At 35.6% G+C, this 18,957-nt stretch overlaps 1 protein-coding gene across 4 annotated transcripts in view; it reads right to left on the reverse strand.

Annotated features, from left to right (window-relative positions):
• LOC145245989 (uncharacterized) overlaps positions 1-18,957 on the reverse strand; it is a 325,168-nt gene that overhangs the window by 175,400 nt on the left and 130,811 nt on the right. The window lies entirely within an intron of this gene.

Below are 18,957 nucleotides of genomic sequence, written 5' to 3' on the forward strand. Positions count from 1 at the left end.
TAAAAATATATATATATATATATATATATATATATATATATATATATATATATATATATATATATATAATGATGAGAATGATGGAAAAAATATGTTTCTTAGAATTACACACCTATATTTGCATTTTAACAGACATATTTTTTCCAGAAAGAATTTTAACTGCATTCATATTTTTTTAAAAACATATTAATCATGATATGATGTTATTAAAAATCTCCCTCTCTTTAACAACGCAAGCTCTCCTCCTTTTTTGAATTTCCAACGTCTTTTTCCATTTTTGCACATGAAAAATATTTTGTACTGGTGCTTTTGTTTCTTAATCTCATTCATCCAGAGGAAGTCTTGAAATAAAGAAGAAGCGTTGATGAACACATAACTTGGTTTGTTCCTTTTTATTTTCTCTCTATATATATATATATTAACATTCATCCTGGCTTTGCTCGGGCCCTATTCATAACTGTATGTGGATATGTATACATATATATTAAAAAGTTTGACTCATGTCCAAGTAACCTACATCTAAAATTTCAAAATTGGCAGAGGAGTTTGGTAGAGTATGCAAAGGTCAACTTTTTCAACTTCGACCTTTTGGCAGCCAATTTTTCGCCCAAAAACTGATTAAAAAGCTTGCTGCATGTCTGAATACACTTTATGTAAAATTTCAAATGTTTAGACCCAAAATTGGCTGAATAGTTTGCTAGAAACCGCGAATGTCAAATCTTTTGAACTTTGACCCCTTGGCAGCCAAATTTTTGGCCAAAAACCGATTAAAAAGCTTGCTCTATTCCTGAATACACTCTATGTAAAATTTCAAATGCTTAGACCAAAAATTGGCTGAGTAATTTTGACCTCATAACATTTATTGTTTTGGACTCAAATCAAATTAAAAAGTTGGATCCATGTCCAAGTAACCTATATCTAAAATTTCAAGTGTTTAAACCCAAAATTGGTGGAGGAGTGTGGTAGAGTTTTCAAATGTTAAACTGTTGAACTTTGACCCCTTGACAGCCAAATTTCTGGCCAAAAACCGATTAAAACGATTTTCCCAAATATCAATACTCCTTATATCAAATCTCGAGTCTGTGGATTAAAAATTGACAGAGTAGTTTGGTAGGGAAATGCACACACACAGACACACACAAATACACACACAGACAATTTCACTTTTATAGATATATAGATATACTAGCTGTATCCTGCCACGCGTTGCTCTGGCTCAATTTGGCAAAAAGAAAAAAAAATGAGGAAAGTTTCTTATATACTTAATTTCCCAGTAATTTTTTGTTGTTGCATTTTCTGAGCAGATTTTTTAGTTTGCCAATCTTGAATACACAACATAAATTGTTCATGTAAGAAACAGTAGATGTAAGCCATATAATTGTAAAGATTTTCCCTGAGCTTTGTTGATGGTGATTGCAAACGACAATCAAATTGAGAACTGTAATCTCCTAAATTGAAATGGCATATCCAGTGAAATCATAGGAATGCATGGAATGAGGACATCTTCACCTTTGAAAGGTCCTGTCAAAATTGTTGCTTCTATGATGTTGTTCATTAATTTTTTTACTGCAAGTTATATACCATTGCAAAGCTTGGGTTGGATTATATTTCGCAACATGATAATTTGTATGCCAATTTTCAATTACAGTACATGCGGTGGCATTCATGGCAAATCTAGTGAATTAAAAAATTCTGTTGGATAATTAACCACTTTATCTGCTTCCACTACTCACTTGGAATTTTAAGCTGAATAATATTGTTAAGTTTAGGGATGTTTTTGTTTTGAGCTGCAAGGATAGCTCGTGCACTCAGCTAACTAGAATTCTTACAATTAATTTAAATATCTGGAAAAATCTTTTTTACCAACTCTTCTTTTGATGTATCTAAATTACAGAAGTTATGAGGCAATGAAATTCATCCTTAATTCGGATCAGCCGGCACTTTTCTGTTCTCAATTTCCAACAATTGATGCGAAAATTTCTCTGCGGATTGATTCTTCTGTAACTGGACATGCATATTTTGAGTTAAGTTTAATGTCTTCACATAGCGCCAAAAAGTATTTGAGGCAAGCATTTATTTTATCTGCTGGAGTTGATTGAGGAATTATAAGTAACATTTGTCTGAAATCTCTTGCAAGCAATATTATTGCATTCCCAAATAGTCTGACATTATCATGCAAATCTTGCAAGGATCGATGAGGAGCCTCAAGTGATTTTTTGTGTGCCATTGTACATTCATCCCAAACAATGTTTGCATTTCTGAAATATTTTTCCCATGCTGGACGTTTTGGAAATATTGAACATGGGAGTTTTAAAAAATTGAATGTTTAATAGTTATTTCAAAGCAGAATGAACAGTTTTTACCAAGGTTGCGAGAATTTCTAGGATGCCGACTCCGACTCCTTTGATATCTCCGACTCCAGACACCGACTCCTTGACTCCTATGCGGAAATCTATTCTGCAGATCCATATACCAGCCTCCCACATGCATTTTATAATTACTTTTCATGTATATCATTTTTGACGTGTAACATTCACTTATATGATAAATATACACCCAGGTTTATTCCATTTTTTAACGATTCTGCCATTGACTTAGATTTATGTACATTCGTTCTTCCCTCATGTTATAGAGCATTGTATCATCAGCAAATATATCCATCTCGAACACAATATTATCAGGGAGGTCGTTTATGAATATCAGGAATAATAATGGTCCAAGGATCAACTCCTGAGGCAATCCCACATCAATGTTATGCTGCTTGGATGTATGTCCGTCAATGACAATTTGTATTCTTGTATTGTCTAAGATGGATCTAATTATATTTAGTATATGTCCAGTTATAGCATATGATTTAATTTTCATTAACAGCCCTTTGTGCCAGATTTTGTCAAAGGCCTTGGATATACCAAGGGCTACAGCCCTGGCCTCGTCCACCTTATCCAGTACATGTTAAATGCGTTCAGAGATGAATGTTAAAATATCTGCAGTAGAACGACATTGCCTGAATCCATACTGTTTGTCAGAGAGAAGATTTGCTTTTGCGAGATGGTGAACTAGTGCTTGATTAATTAAGGTCTCAAAGATTTTAGCGAAGAGGGGGAAGAGACTAATGGGCGATAATTGAGAGGGTTTGTTTTTCACCAGAATTCCTGTACACTGAGCATATATCTATTCAAGTCCTTACAGTAAAGAGGGGGGGTATCCTGTCATGTTAAAGTAGTTAGAGGGGATTGAAGAGTGTAAGTTTGTTTCACTTAATCCTAAGATATCCAGGGAGTTTATTAAAAAGTAAGACTCCAGGAAGGTTGTTGACCATGACTGAGGAGGCCTCTCTCTGCCAGTTTTATTATCAGTTTTCTTTCTCTTAGGTGGATGATCTGGCAAGATCTACGGGTCCATCACATCGAGAGGGGTAACCATGTGCCTGGTTTCACACTAAGTATTTTTGCACCCCCGCATGAATGAAGATATTGGTTATCTTACTTTAAAGTTTTTCTATTCTACATAAATAAGCGTAGGATTAGAGCTAGATTCCTCTCTTACATTTATAAGAAATTGTATCTTTCAAGTACTGTGAGAGAATTAATCTGCTCTAGCAACTAATTTGTTTTAAATAAATGAATAGGATATTAATAATAATTACTTCAATATGTAAGAGAATATAAAGCAAACATGGATAGATAGATGCACTTCACTTGGTGTTCTTTGAGTGACTGATGTTAGTCTAGCTAAAAGATCAGTGTTTCCACGTAGAATGAATTGAGGTGCAAAGATTAGCATTTATTTGAGAGCAGTAAGAGGGAGGGAGGGAGTATCTGCCTTAAGAGCCAATTTGTTTGAGTCACCAGCTCCAGGAAGGTTGTCAACCATGACTGAGGAGGCCTTCCTCTCTCAGTTTTGTTATCAGAGTTTTCTTTCTCTTAGATTGATGATCTGACAAGATCTACAGGTCCATCACACCAAGAGGGTTAACCTTGTGCCTGGTTTCTACACCAAGTATTTCTGCGCCCCCGCATGGATGAAGATACTGAGTATCTTACTTTAAAGTTTTTCTCTATTCTACATAAATAAGAGCAGGATTGGAGATAGATTCCCCTCTAACATTTACAAGAAATTTTATCTTTCAAATACTGTGAGGAAAACCAATCTGCTCTAGCAACTAACTTGTTTTAAAATAAATGAATAGGATATTAATAATTATTTCAATATGTAAGAGACTATAAAGCAAAGAAAACAAAAGAAATGGTGGAACTAGATCTACATAAAGAGGTTTCACACAACACAGATATATAGATGCACTTAACTTGGTGTTCTTCGAATGACCCATGTTGGTCTAGCTAAAAGAACCAATGTCTCCACATGGAATGAATTGGGATGCAAAGATTAGCGTTTATTTGAGAGCAGTAAGAGGAAGGGAGAGAGGGAGGATTTGCCTTAAGAGCCAAATGTGTGCTTTGATTTTAATACTTCCTTCTTTTATTTAATAGAAACGATATAATTTTCGATTTCTATATTAATAATTTAAAACATACAAACTGTAGTAAAAAAAAAAAAAAAAAAATCGTGCAAACCTTTTACCACTGGCAACGCCCGCTTCAGAGAGTGAAAGAAGAAGAAGAGAATGGCCACTGCGTCTATTTATAGACTAGAGATCATGGGAAGAGTATGCAAATAACTTTGGACGGTTTTGTCCTATAAAAAGCCTGTATTTGGGAGAGAGGGTGTCTTTTTTGTTTGGCAGAAGCAATTGCTGTCAGAAGTGCATTGGACTGCAGGATTGAAGAGTGAAGATTGAGTTGTGGAGTCATTGTATTTAACCACACAAACTCATTTACCAAAGGTGATGAATACTAGAAAACAGATGCATATTTCCAATTTTTCTATTGTGTCTATACATATATTGCTAACTATTACTGATATATTACAAACAAATGACATGCGAGAAAAATCTGGGGAAATAGAGTTTGAAGCGTGTAGATAGCATGGAATATAGAAATGGAATAAAATAATACAATAAAATAATTTAATTTTTTAGTAATATCTATTTTAAAGGCAAATTAAGGGATGGTTAAAATTTTAAATAGATTTAAAGCTTTTTTTAATGCAAGTCCCCCTTACAAAATTTGATTATCATACAGTTAAAATCAGTTCAGATAAGAATGGGAGTTTGGAAATCTGGTTAAAAATACATTATTTAAAAATATGAACTAATTTTATAGAATAAGTTAAAATAACAATAGGATAAAAAATTTACAAATAAATTTTATTATGCTATCAGTCCAAAAGGGACTACTTCAGGATATTTCGGGATAAGGAAACTTCTTTAGGCCATGGCATTTCGAAGCCAAAAACTTCTCATCAGAAGAAGGGAGTAAAGACATATTATACAGAGAAGAAATTTTTTAAAAGATAGTATTGCCTTTATGGAAAGAGGATCAAAGGAAAAACAGGAAGCTGTACTGAGACTAAAGTTGCTTCCAGGACTGCCAGCAATCACTGTAAAAGAGTACTAAAGAAGTCCAAAGTAGCTGAGCAGCGGTTTGGTTCCCACCAGTTTTGGCAAATAGCAAACAGGATCCTGAACAGAAGCATGTGCTCAATCCCAACCATCATCAATGGACCTGAGGTAATCTCGTCGGCATCAGACAAAACCAAACTCTTTGCCAAGAACTCTGTAACTAATTATACCCTATGCGACCAAGGCTGTCAATCCCCTGTATTTCCCCTTGTATCAAAAAACACGCTATGCAACATACAAATATTTGTGCATGATGTTGCCAAGCTAACCTAAAACCTTGATTCCAGTAAAGTAACTGGCGCTGATGACATTCCAATTATAGTGCTGAAAAGGCTTCAACCAGAACTAGCTCCCATACTTACAAAGCTGTTTAAGCATTGTGTTAAGGAGAATTGCTCCCAACACTCCGGAAAACCTCATCAGTATCCTCTGTATTTAAGAATTCAGGTGATCGGGCATCTTCCTCTCACTACAGACCACTAAGTCTCCAATGCGTAATGAGTAAGTTGCTGAAATCCATGTTAAATAGAGAAGTAGTAAACCACCTTAGCAAAAATAACCTTCTTAGTAACATGCAATATGGTTTTCGTTCTGCTAGATCTACAGTAGATGTGCTTATATCTCATAGTATTAGTGAATCTCTTGACAGAGCGTTCTTTCTAGGGCAATTGCTCTTGACATATCAAAGACCCTTTATAAGGTACTAGACCACCCGTGACCCGTTGGGTCAGTACGTCATATTAGCTATGGAATTCATGTATGAGCGTGACACTTGTGGCATAAAGAAAATAGTTTTTTTTTACATAACAGAAGCATTTCTATGAAAGTATATTAAAATGAAAAAAGAATATAGATAGATTTCTATGAGTCGTTCTGTTTATTATAATTGTTATTTTTTTTTAAATTACAGTTACTGAATTATAAGTGGTTGGTCATACTTATAGGTAAATATGCACTGAACAGGTATCATAATCCTTATTATAGTTAAATTCAAATTTTGATATATCATCTTTTAAATGAAATTGTTAGTTGAAAGTACAGAATAATAAAAAAAACACTCTCCACATGTTAATAATGGCTTTTTAAATAGAAAATGAAAATAAAATGTAACTTTTTTCATTTAATTTAAGCAAACATTCAGTACCCATTGTGTAAAATATTTAATTTGTATGTTAATAATAAGGTCAATAAAATTAAGACAATTCTTTTCTATTTACATTTTTTGTACAATTAATTTTTTTTAAAGAAAACTTTTGTTATCCTTTTGCTTAATTGAGACTTCTTATCAGGTTCTAACTCTCTTATATCCAGATTAATTATATTAATCAATTTATTTTATTGAATATGTATCGCTGAAAAGCACGGGTGCTTAAGCACTTATTGTACAGAAAATAAATATTGTATTCATATGCTAATAATAAGGTCACTAAAACTAAGACAATACTTTTCTATTTACAACATTTTTTGTACAATTTGAGTGTTTTAAAAAAACTTTTATGTTTTCCTTTCGCTTAACTCTACTGAGTGCAACATATAGTTGACCATGTTGAAAGACAGGTTTGTCTAGATAAACTAAAACTTTATGTAAGGTCTGTCCTTGAGACTTATGAATAGTCATAGCAAATGCTAATTGTATAGGAAACTGGACTCTGGCAAACGGAATATTGTCACCTTCAGATAAGACCATTTTCAATCTTGGAATTAAAACGATTTCTCCTTCAAACTGTGATGCAATAATTTTAGCAACAATCAAATTATTATACAGCTCCTCTATTATTAGTCTTGTACCATTACATAAGCGTGGTGGATCAATATTCCTCATACATATGATTGGAGCTCCTTTCTTGAGTTCAAGTTTATCTGGAGGTAATCCTGATAACTCTATCGAATCAAGAAATTCTGTTGGGTAATGTGTAGCTTCTGTTCCTTCAAGAACAGAATTAAATGACAAATATTCTTTGACTTGTCCAGGAAATTTTTCAATACAATTATGATTTATTGCTCTAACTGTATCATTAAATGGTACTAATATGCAATTTTCCGCAAACATTTCTAGATTGTCAAACGAAGGATAAATGTATTCAATGCATTGGTCAACATTATCTGCACGGATTATCAAATCTTCAGTCAGTTCAATCTCACCATTTTCATTTTTTTCAAGTTTGTCTTCACCAATCTTTATAATAAATTTAGAGTATTCATCATCATCATCTTGAACTCTCATGTTTTGTTTTAAATAAAATTTCTTAAATTTACGCCACAAAAACGACTCTTTGATGCACGCATTGTAAATGTCAGCATCATTTCCTCTTTTTATGACTGGTAGTAGTTGCCTGAAGTCACCACTGCACACCGTCAATATCCCTCCGAATGTTTCATTGTTTCCACATATATCCTTGAGAGTCCTATCGAACGTCTCTAAACTCTCCCTTCTTATCATTGGACATTCGTCCCAAATAATAAGTTTTGCTGCCCTTATCAAGTTGGCTGTTTCTGATTGTTTATCAAAATTACAAACATCATTTTCTCTTACATTGAGAGGAAGCTTGAATCTGGAATGAGCAGTGCGACCACCAGGCATCAATGTTGCAGCAATACCTGATGATGCTACAGCCAGTGCAATTTGTCCTAAGCTCCTTACTTTTGAAAGAAGAAGTTTTATTAAGAAGGTCTTTCCTGTGCCTCCTGGAGCATCGATGAAAATCAATGAAGAAGAGTCTGTGTTTAAGCAACTGCATATAAAGTTGTAGATGATCGATTGTTCGTCATTTAATAAATGTTGATGTGTCTTTACATATGTCATTTGCTCTGCTATATTGTAACTTTGCTCATCCATTATGGCTCTATTTATGTGAATCACATTAGGTAAATTCTGAGGCAAAGGCAATCCAAACTCTTGCAGTGATTTGTCAGCAGCACAAAGTTTATCATTTATGTACCTCAACGTGTTGTTGATGGCATTTTTATTGACCATGTTCTGATTGTTGACTTGGATTTGCATTGCATTGTAGTAATCCATTGCCATGGAGTTGGAAAATCTTTCCCACAACTCAAGAGGATTTGAACATTCTGTGTTTAAAAGTATCACAATGAACAGATCCCTTATCGCTCTTGGCATTCTCGTTTTATCTGCATCCTCCATTGTTTGTATCCAGTGGTTGTCATGAAGCAGTAATCCTCTTTCTTTGCAAGCAGTTTTAAATAATGGACATATATGACCTGCTACAGTTCGCAGAGATTCAAAAGAATTAGGTCCTTTTACATGGTGAAGTAGTAGCCGCAAAAAGTACAATTCACCACTATTTGGTGAGACTGTGTACATACGACCAAGAATATTTGCTTCAAAAACTCCTGGGTGGTCAACTATTCTTCTACCCATTTTTCTTCTTTGCCATTTCTTATTTTGCCACACATAGTATTTTGGGACATCCGAGTAATAGAGTGTTCTGGCAAATTCATCATTCTGGCAAATATTGAAAAACTCTGTTAGAGTTGTGCAAGAAGCATTTCTATTAAGGTCTCTGTTGCTTGTCCTTTGAATATAGATCATATGTTGATCAGGGAGATGTATCTGAAGACGAACAACTGCAGGTTCTCTAACATGAATTGGAAATCCCAGTATCATCGAAACTGCTTCTGATGGTCCAATATATCTTCCTGTCAAGTATTGCTTAATTTCGTCTTTGCTTACACTGAAAACTGCCTGATCGCTTCCCTTTAATGTATATTTAATTACATATTTAATGGATTTTACAGAAGTGCATATTTCTACATTTAAGTGACAATTAAATAACTTCAAGAGAGTCATGTTGTAAGGTACAACCCATTTGGAAGTTATAGGTTCATTTCTATCTTCTTTATAGCCTTGATGACCTCCCATTTCTGGTGACCTTCGCCTATAAATAGGGTAGGAATCATATCCACATCTTGTTTCATCACTATATGGTTTTGGGTACCTCTTTGAACAGCTCCCATTTTTCCAGCACAGAGATGTACTGTTGCAGTTTGGTCCATGTATCATATGCGTCAATACCAATTCATGTTCTTCTGGATGTTCGACTTTATTTGGTATTTCAGCTTGAACAAAATCATCATAATTCTGGGGTCTGGGTTTAGATTCTTCTTCCGTCCATAGCAGGCAATGTAGGTGTGGTAAACCTCTTTTCTGGTATTCAACACTTATAACGTAGGCAATACAATTACCCAACAGACCTTGTGTTCCTGTTAAATATTTAATGAAAAGTTTTCTTTTTAAATCAAAAATTCTTGCAATTATGTCTGGTCGATCGTGAGGAAATTGGTTCTCAATGAGATTATCCTTAATCTCAGGCCAATTTGGATTGCATGTCATTGTGATGAAGTAAGTTGCAGTCCCATATTTTCTAACATACATCATAGCATCTTGACATCTTTCCATCATATATCGTGGACCACCAACAAATGTTGATGACAAAATAACTTTTCTGCCTATGTTACTAAGATCATCATTATCATGTAACGCATTGACAAAACCTCTGTATGTTGTAGATCTAAGAGAGGATTGATTCAATCTAATGTAGTTCAAACGATCTACTTCAATTTTTCCTGCCATATCCACAACATACTGCTGAAACAATCTCCCACCTCTTAATATTTGGTTAAATTCATCATCACGGATCATAATGCGGTAGGCATAATAACGCATAGCAGTTAATTTCCGGTTATTTGTCATTGTCATCTCGGGATGCCAGCCATCCTCACCATCAGGAAAAAACAGTACATACTGTAGTGGATCATATGATCGATGATATTCCGATATTGTTTGAAGCTGACCACCTTTTTCTCTCAATATTATGTGGCATGATGTTGTTTGCTGTTTATTGTTATTTTGAATAATAATTCCTACTTCATTAAAAATCTGATTATTGTATCGCCTTTCATACTCATTAATTGGTTTCCTCGTAGGATCTATAACAATAACTGCATTAGGTATGTTGTATATCATGTCCTTAGTTTGTTGAAATGCAGTCACATAGATATTAGCACGTCTTAGAATATACTCAATATTTTCTATGATATTCCGACGTAACTCAATGTTCGGGTACATATTCATCCGAACATCAATACTATATTCTTTGTCAAGAAAGTATATCTGAATAAACTGAGCTTGATTGTCTGGCTCAGGTAATAATGATCCAATATAGTGATGAATCTGCCCTTGAATAACTATAGATGGATTCCATCCGTGTTGTGGCTTGATTTCTTTGCAACCAAAAGATGTCATTTGAAACAGGCTATTATATTGTCTCAGGTGTCTTCTGAAGTGGCGAGCTTCTTCACCTTGATCAGCATACAAATAATAGAGTTCATGTGGCAACTTGTGCAACTTTGGCAATCTAACCTTGCCATTCATGCAACAAAAATGTGCAGTTTCTCCAACAAAAAGTTTTGCTTTACAATGAGAACATAGCTTATTCAAATTTCCAACATTTCCCTGTAAGTTTGCTCTGCGCTGTAAATTATATTGACTATTTCGCAAAGCAAGTATGTTGTTTATTTCCACAACATTCTCGTCACCTCGGTTTCGTTCATCTCTTATTCTTTGGCTACTCAGTCTCTCTTCTCTTTGTTGTGCTGTCTCGCTAGCTCGTCTTTGCTCAGCTCTAATTCTCTGCCTGTTCAGTCTCTCTTCTCTCCTCTCTGTTGTTTCATTATTTCTTGTCTCTTGTGTTCGCATTCTTTGCATGCTCAGTCGGTATTCTCTTCGCTGCGGCGTTTCTAAATTTCGATATCTATAATCTTTTTCCCTTTGTTTTTTCAAGCGAATTTCTCTTTGTTCACTTGTTTCAGAAGCTCTTTGAAGTTTATACGTTTCTCTAGAACGAATCAGTCGAGTTCGTCTTTGTTGTTCAGTTTCAGTAAGTTGTGGCATGCCAGAGGGACCAGCTTGTTGCTGATCCACATTGGTTTCGTCGTTGATTTTGGGTTTTTTACTTTTTATTTGGTTGTGTGACATATTAGTAAAGTTCTACAAAGAATGTAAAATAATTTGTTACAGCTTTGTGTAACAACTTCTGAAAAATTTAAAATATTAAATGTGTTAAAAAATGGATGTAATATGTGTAAAACATATGATTCAAGTATTTGTTGTTAAAAAAACAACAAAAGGAAACACTATTTAATGTAATAGAAACGTGTGCATTTAGCAATGCGGCTTTCCGTTTTTGTGTAAAAACTTCTGATGAATTTAAAATATTGGATTTAAAAAATATATTGGATTTAAAAAATGGATTTAATATGTATAAAACATATGATTCAAGTATTTGCTGTTTAAAAACAACAAAGGAAAACACTATTTAATGTAATAGAAATGTGTGCATTTACCGATTCAGCTTTCCGTTTGGAAATGTAAGCAGACGACTTTAAAAAACATGGGAAGAAGAAAAAGAAATTTTTTTGTAATAACGCCCTCTAGTAAAAAGGTCTGCATTAGTTAAGGGGGATAACTCTATCCAGTTTTACATTGCTCCCTTTTTCTCTCTCTCACACATACACGTAACTATTTCTCGCGTACGTAACGAAAACAGAGGGAGTAGGAGTGTTGAAATCTATGAGAGTGAAAGTGAGAGGTGTTTTCTTTCACCGCCGCTGCTTCTATTAATAATGAGTGTTGTTTTTCTTGTTTGTTTACTTTTGTTTTTTAAAAGGGAGAAGTTTTTTTGAAACTGCGACAGACTTTACGAAGTTGAATGTTTTTAGCCGTTAAAAAAAAAAAAAAAACTACGGTTGATTTTATAAAATTATTTATTTATAATGACATGAATTAAAGATTTCTCGCGTACGTAACGAAAACAGAGGGAGTAGGAGTGTTGAAATCTATTAGAGGGAAAGTGAGAGGTGTTTTCTTTCACCGCCGCTGCTTCTATTAATAATGAGTGTTGTTTTTCTTGTTTGTTTACTTTTGTTTTTTAAAAGGGAGAAGTTTTTTTGAAACTGCGACAGACTTTACGAAGTTGAATGTTTTTAGCCGTTAAAAAAAAACAAAAAACTATTTGATCAAATTAAATGAAATTGTTTGTATTAAAAGCGATATAAAAATTCCGGAATTGGAATAACGGATTGAAGACGTTGCTATTTACGCATGCGCAACCGGATGTTGAAAACCGGAAATCTGATTGCAAACATACAAGATCCATAGAGTTTTAGTATTATATAGATGGGATAAAAGGCTACTTCACAAGATCTCCAGCTACGGTATAGCTGGAAAGTTTTTTCAATTATTAAGTCATTTCTCTCTGATAGGTTCATAAGAGTAGTAGTTGAGCAGAAATCAGAAGCTCACAGTATTAATTTCGGAGTCCCTCAGAGGCCCATCCTGGGCCCAACTCTCTTCCTGATCTCCATCAATGATCTTCCAAATCACATCCTAAATCTTTCATAGACATTTATGCTGATGACACTACAATCTACAGCAGAATATCAAAGGCCATAAATGTCCAAGTTCTCTCTGATTCTCTCTCATCTGATCTGGAGCACATGGTGAAATGGGGAAAGAAGTGGCTGATTAATTTTAATGCATTTAAAACCAAGCTTCTATCTTTACATCATCAATGCTCTGATCTCCTGTCTGGCATCAGTTGAAATGAATGGCTCTCGTCTTGGAGAAGCTTCATGTTTTGACAACCTTCTGGGATTGACCTTTACTCCTGATCTGAGATGGAGCACTTACATCAAATCCGTTGCCAAGGTCGCTGGAAAAATGGTAGATATCTCACTGGTGATGCAATTCTCTACCTATATAAGAGCCAACTACATCCAAAGATGGAGTACTGTTGCCACATCTGAGCAGGAGCTGTTAGAAAGATCTTATCCTGCCTTGACAGAGTACAAAATAAACTTCATAGCCTAGTGGGGGATGCCCTTTTCTCTTCCCTGCAACCTCTTTCCCACAGAAGAGACACAGCGAGCCTGTCTCTGCTTTATCACTATTTTCATGGCAGATGCTCGTCTGGGCTCTAATTTATGGTCCCCCCTCACTAAACGGTCATAAAAACACTTGTCTAGCTGAAAACATTATCAATAATTTCCTCCACTCTTTATCTAAGCCTAAACCTAAACGTAGATTCCATAAACAAAACTTCTTTCTTAGAACTGCATGCCTGTGGAACTCCCTTCCATTTGCCTGCTTTCCGGCTGACTACAATTTGGTCATATTCAAGTCCAACATAAACAAATTCTTGATGAGCCTTTCCCCTTAAGTAATCTAATTTACCAAATTTTCACTACAAACAATTACTGCGATATTGTCCCATTGACTTTTGTATACTCATAAACCCTTATGCTTGATAAGTGGTGACTCATATGTAAAAAAAAAAAAAAAAAAAAAAAAAAAAGGCAGGAAAAGCTATAAAGGGCTGGGGGGGGTAGATTGTAATTCCAGATCGATCCCAGACTAATCCAATTGACAAATTCTAGTAGATTCATGAACTGGATAACTATCAGATTACAATCCGATTGTTATACAATGTAATCCACAGTGATCCTACTCAAATACAAAATTTTCATTGATACTGTGTGATGTCACAACCAAAACAAAAACAGCTATCCAGACAGGATTTGCAGTGATCTGATAGACCGAAATATCTTGATGAAGTAGAAGTATTACAGTACAGTACAAAATATATCTCAAAAAATACAAGCAAAACCATACAAAAACTCCTAAATTATACGAACCACTGCTTAGGAAGCAATTAAGTTATTGCTTATTCACCAAACCTGTTTTCCTGCTCTTATTTACTTATACTGATTCCCTCTTTTTGGAAATCATAATTTCTCATTCTATGACTAAGTATAATGTTTAAATATAAGCCTATACTGGCCACATGTATATTGTTACTGATGTATGTTAATAAAATAATTGGCACAAATGTTATTTCTAAATGTCTGAATTAAAGTGATAATACTTTGCCTCCAAGACACCTGCCTGTCTGTTTTGCATGATAAACATTAAAAATCCTTATACTCCTAAATCCTCCCCAAATTCCTGTATATCTATATTGTATATTAGTGCTGTATTTTTGTAAATATATCATCTATCCTGTTCCAACTGGACAAAAAAAACAATTGATCTTTTCCCCAAGCTGATATAAAACCACATACTTTGCACGTACCTTGGGAGGAGGGGGGGGGGTAGCTTCCGGTCCTAAACTTTAGTAGGCTGACCCTTTAAAAAGCGATAAATACTCAACATCTATAGATTTCTATTGCTAAGGCATACATTAGCTTAACCTATATTTATACTCTATAGAATATCTATAAAATAGATAACTAATAGCCACAGTTTGTGCCCAGATTATAAGAGATCTATATTAACTAGCAACTATATCTTTCTTTCACTTAGATGGGATAAAGTACTGGTGATTATCTTTACATGAAAACTAACACTTAAAGCACATTTCGAAATGCACCCTAACCCTTCTTCTATATATATAAAAGGCAAAATGTGTGTGACCATTTTGTGTATGTCTCGCAAAGGCTTCTTTTGCACACGCCCCCAGGGTCGTTACTATCGCTTAAAACTGTTTATATACCCCCTATATAATAATATCTAGGATTTGGAAACGCGGGTCGTCTCTAAATTTATTTACGTAGACTTTTACAAAATTATTGCTATTTTGGCTTCTCACGTGTTGATTTTACTTTTTTGTATAAAAAGCGAAACCAATTCAAAGCTAACAGTATGTTCTTGGCATCGCGCCGGAACAACGTCCAGAAGCAATCAGCTTTGATCAATATGGGGCTAAACTCCTTATATTAAACAATTGCTAATCCCCTTTCATTTGGGGAGCTGGTCCCCCTCCTCCACCATCATCTTGGGGAAGCGAAAACTGCACCGCATTGAAACAAAGTAAACTAACCCTAAAAAGCTGTCACACATTAAATAAAATACTGCTACATCATCTCGTAATGCTCCCGCGATGACCTCATTTAGTGGCTATCTGTCAATCAAACCTCTTTCACTCTCTTCATAAGCCTTATTTTAACACGCTAATCAATTCCTCTTACTCTTGGACTAGACGGTTAGGTGGTTGGAGTTTGTTTCACCTCCGCATCAAGGCTTCCGGGTTCAATCCAGCCTCACGACCAAAACTATTTTTTTTTTCTTTTACATCTTTAAACACCCGGGCAATTTTTCTTTATTTTTTTTACTTCGCTTATTCTTTAGTTTACCCCCCCCCCCTATACACACAGCGGTTTTTTTTTTTGGTTTTTCCAATTTTTTTAACATCGTTTCAGGGTTATTACTTACCCCCCGCCCCTCATACACACACCTACAAACACCCGGGCAATGCTGGGTACCCCCCGCTAGTCTACTATAATTTTGAATTAGTCACTAATGCACATACCATATTTGATTTTTCTTAACCCTAGTAGATATTAACCTTAAATCTACACCTCATACTCATAGATACCTCCTTTCAAAATGTAACCACATCTTCCAATTTTAATCCTATTCTGAAGAGCACTTCAAAGCAGATGCTAATTCTTTGATACTAACTCTATTAATCCAAACTATCACTTCAGGGGCTTAGAAATACCTGGCTTTGAAACCAGACGCGGGGAAAATCCTTTTGGTGCTGATGGACCCATAGATCTGGTCAGGTCATCCATCTAGAAGGAAAACTCCAATTTGTAAACTTGTGCCACTGACCTCATACATCTTAGAACCAAACGGGGGAGGGAGGCCTCCTCAGTCCTTGATGACAACCCTCTTAGAGCTGGTGACGATCAAATCACTGGTTTGTAAACCTAAACTGCTTAAGGAGTAGATAAGCTCTGCTTTTCACTCGACTTCCATACTCCTTTTTTGCCTATTAGCCAGAAGCAGAAATGCAGCCGCAGTGACTCATTAGAGACGTCCAGTACTTAGCCTTGTTTCCGTACTAGGGCAATGTATGCCATCCCCCACATTTGCCTCATTCCCTTCTCTTATAGCTGGGCATCTTAGGAGTGTTTGTTTACCATATATGCTAACATGATTGGACTGTTGAGGGTACCGGTTTCACAGTTGCTAGTTGCTGTTTCCGACTAACTCTTTGGTAGCACTTAGAGCAGCTTCTCTATCATCAGTTGTATAATATCGGGATGTTTGTAGTGCAATATCATGTATGGAAAGGGGCCCTGCACTAATCTCTGGTGGGCATTCCTGTAGATGAGGAGCTGGCTAATGGTCTACTTATGTTGCATGGTGGTGGCTATGCACATCCGTTTTACCTAGCACCTCACCCTAGACTATAAACTACAAAATAAAATGAAATAACAGCTCAATCATAAAAAACGTTCAAACCAGACACACACTCAAAAAATTAACCTCCTCCCTTGAGGCTTGCATTTATAAATATCCGTGGACTTAGAGCTAACTTAGATGATTTCGAATCATTTCTCCTAGCAAACTCCCCGAATATCTTAGCGCTAAGTGAAACTAACTTGCACTCCTCCATCCCCCTCTAACCACTTTAACATGTCTGGTTATCTTCCACTTTGTCGTAAGGACTCTGACAGACACATGCATGGACTTGGAGTCTATATTCGTAACACCCCCCCCCCCCGTCATGTCTAGGGAATCTAAACTAGAATCAGGTAACCAGGCCTTCTTGTGCTTTAAACAAACTTTACAATATAGCGTTAACTACCTGTATTTTCTTTACCACTCTCCATCAACCTAGGACTGTACTATAGTTAATCATGTCTCTGACATTATAGTTGTAGCACTCTCCCTTGACACTAGCGCCCAAATACATGTATTTGGTGATTTAACGTCCACCACAGAAATTGGCTTGACTTCTCTAACTACACTGACACAGCTAGTAGCATCATCCATAAGCTCATTTTCTTACCAATAATTACATGAAACCTTACCAACTACCAATAGCTATGGCTAAAGATACATTACCTGAAAGTACTTCCTTGGCTTAATGTTCACAGGGAAAATGAGTTGGAATAGATACATCGAGATCATTGCCAAGGCTGCTGCAAAGAAGGTGGGAGCTCTCATCCATGCTAGAAAGTTACTTATGCCTGAAAGTATCCTGTACCTCTATAAGGTCACCATTCGCCCATGTATGGAATACTGTTGTCACATTTGGGCTAGTGCATCTGCTACTAGTCTCTTGCTCCTGGACAGGGTTCAAAAGAGAGTCGCCAACCTGATAGGTCCTGAATTTTCATCTAAGCTTCAACCCCTGTCCCATCGATGAAATGTTGCATTCCTCTGCCTTTTTTACAAGTATTTTAATGGTGGACGCTCTGACGAACTACAAGCCCTTGTACCCCTCGACAAAAATACTCCTGACAAACCCAACAAGCAGCAAAGTCACACCCTCACACAGTAGAGATCCGTAGATGTCAGAAAGCCTTCTAGTCTAATAGTATCTTCCCCAAAACTGCTAGACTTTTGAATTCTCTTCCATGTTCCTGCTTCCCCAACTGTACTGACATGCAGAAGTTCAAGTGTAATGTGAGACACCTTGCTGCTAAAGTCTCTACATAGTACCCCTGCAATTTAGGTCCCTGATAGTAGCCCAGTACATCAAAGTGGCAATGTGCCTTGTTTTGGGTAAAAATGTTTTGTTAGAAAATGTTTTGTTAGAAAATGTTTTGGGTAAAAATGTAATAAAACAAAACAAAAAAAGTAAAACCAAACAGGAAAACCATGTAAAAAAATAAATTTATTGGACTTACGGAGTTGGAGTCGGATAAAAAAAACTCTGACTCCAACTCTGACTCCTAGTACTTTTAGAAATCCAACTTCGACTCTAGCTAACACCTCCGACTCCTTCCGATTCCGAAACCCTGGTTTTTACACCTGGTAGTAACATCGCAGCTACTCCACATGAAGCAAGAGCTAAGACTATGTCATTTTTTATCGAATGGCTGCCAAAATCAATTTAATTAGAAAGGTTTTACCAGTTTCTCCATGGGTCTGTTCTAATTAGCAGTAATTTTCAAATAACTCTCTATTCTCACTGTAAGTAATTTAAATGACTAAAACAGGATTTATCCATATTTTTACAATGCCTTATTCACTGTAAGTAAATTAGGTGACTAAAATATTATTTATCCATGTTTTGATAATGTCTAAATCGCTGTAAGTAATTTAGGTGACAAAAATAGGATTTAACCATGTTTTGGCGATACCTTATTCACTGTAAGTAATTTAGGAGATTAAAATAGGATTTATCCATGTTTTGACAATGCCTTTTTTCACTATAAGTAATTTAGTAGACTAAAATAAGGTTAAAGGATTAGAGAGGGATAGATAGAGAGGAAGATAGAGAAACATAGAGGGAAATAGAGAAAGAGAGGGAGATAGAGGGATTGAGAGATAAAGACAGGGAGAGAGACAGAGGAAGAGACAGGTATAGAGGAAATGAGAGAGAGAGAAAAGGGCTGAGAGA

The sequence above is a fragment of the Euprymna scolopes genome, chromosome 23 (genome assembly GCF_053919585.1).
Source record: "Euprymna scolopes isolate OS-2025 chromosome 23, ASM5391958v1, whole genome shotgun sequence".
Lineage (NCBI taxonomy): Eukaryota > Metazoa > Mollusca > Cephalopoda > Sepiida > Sepiolidae > Euprymna > Euprymna scolopes.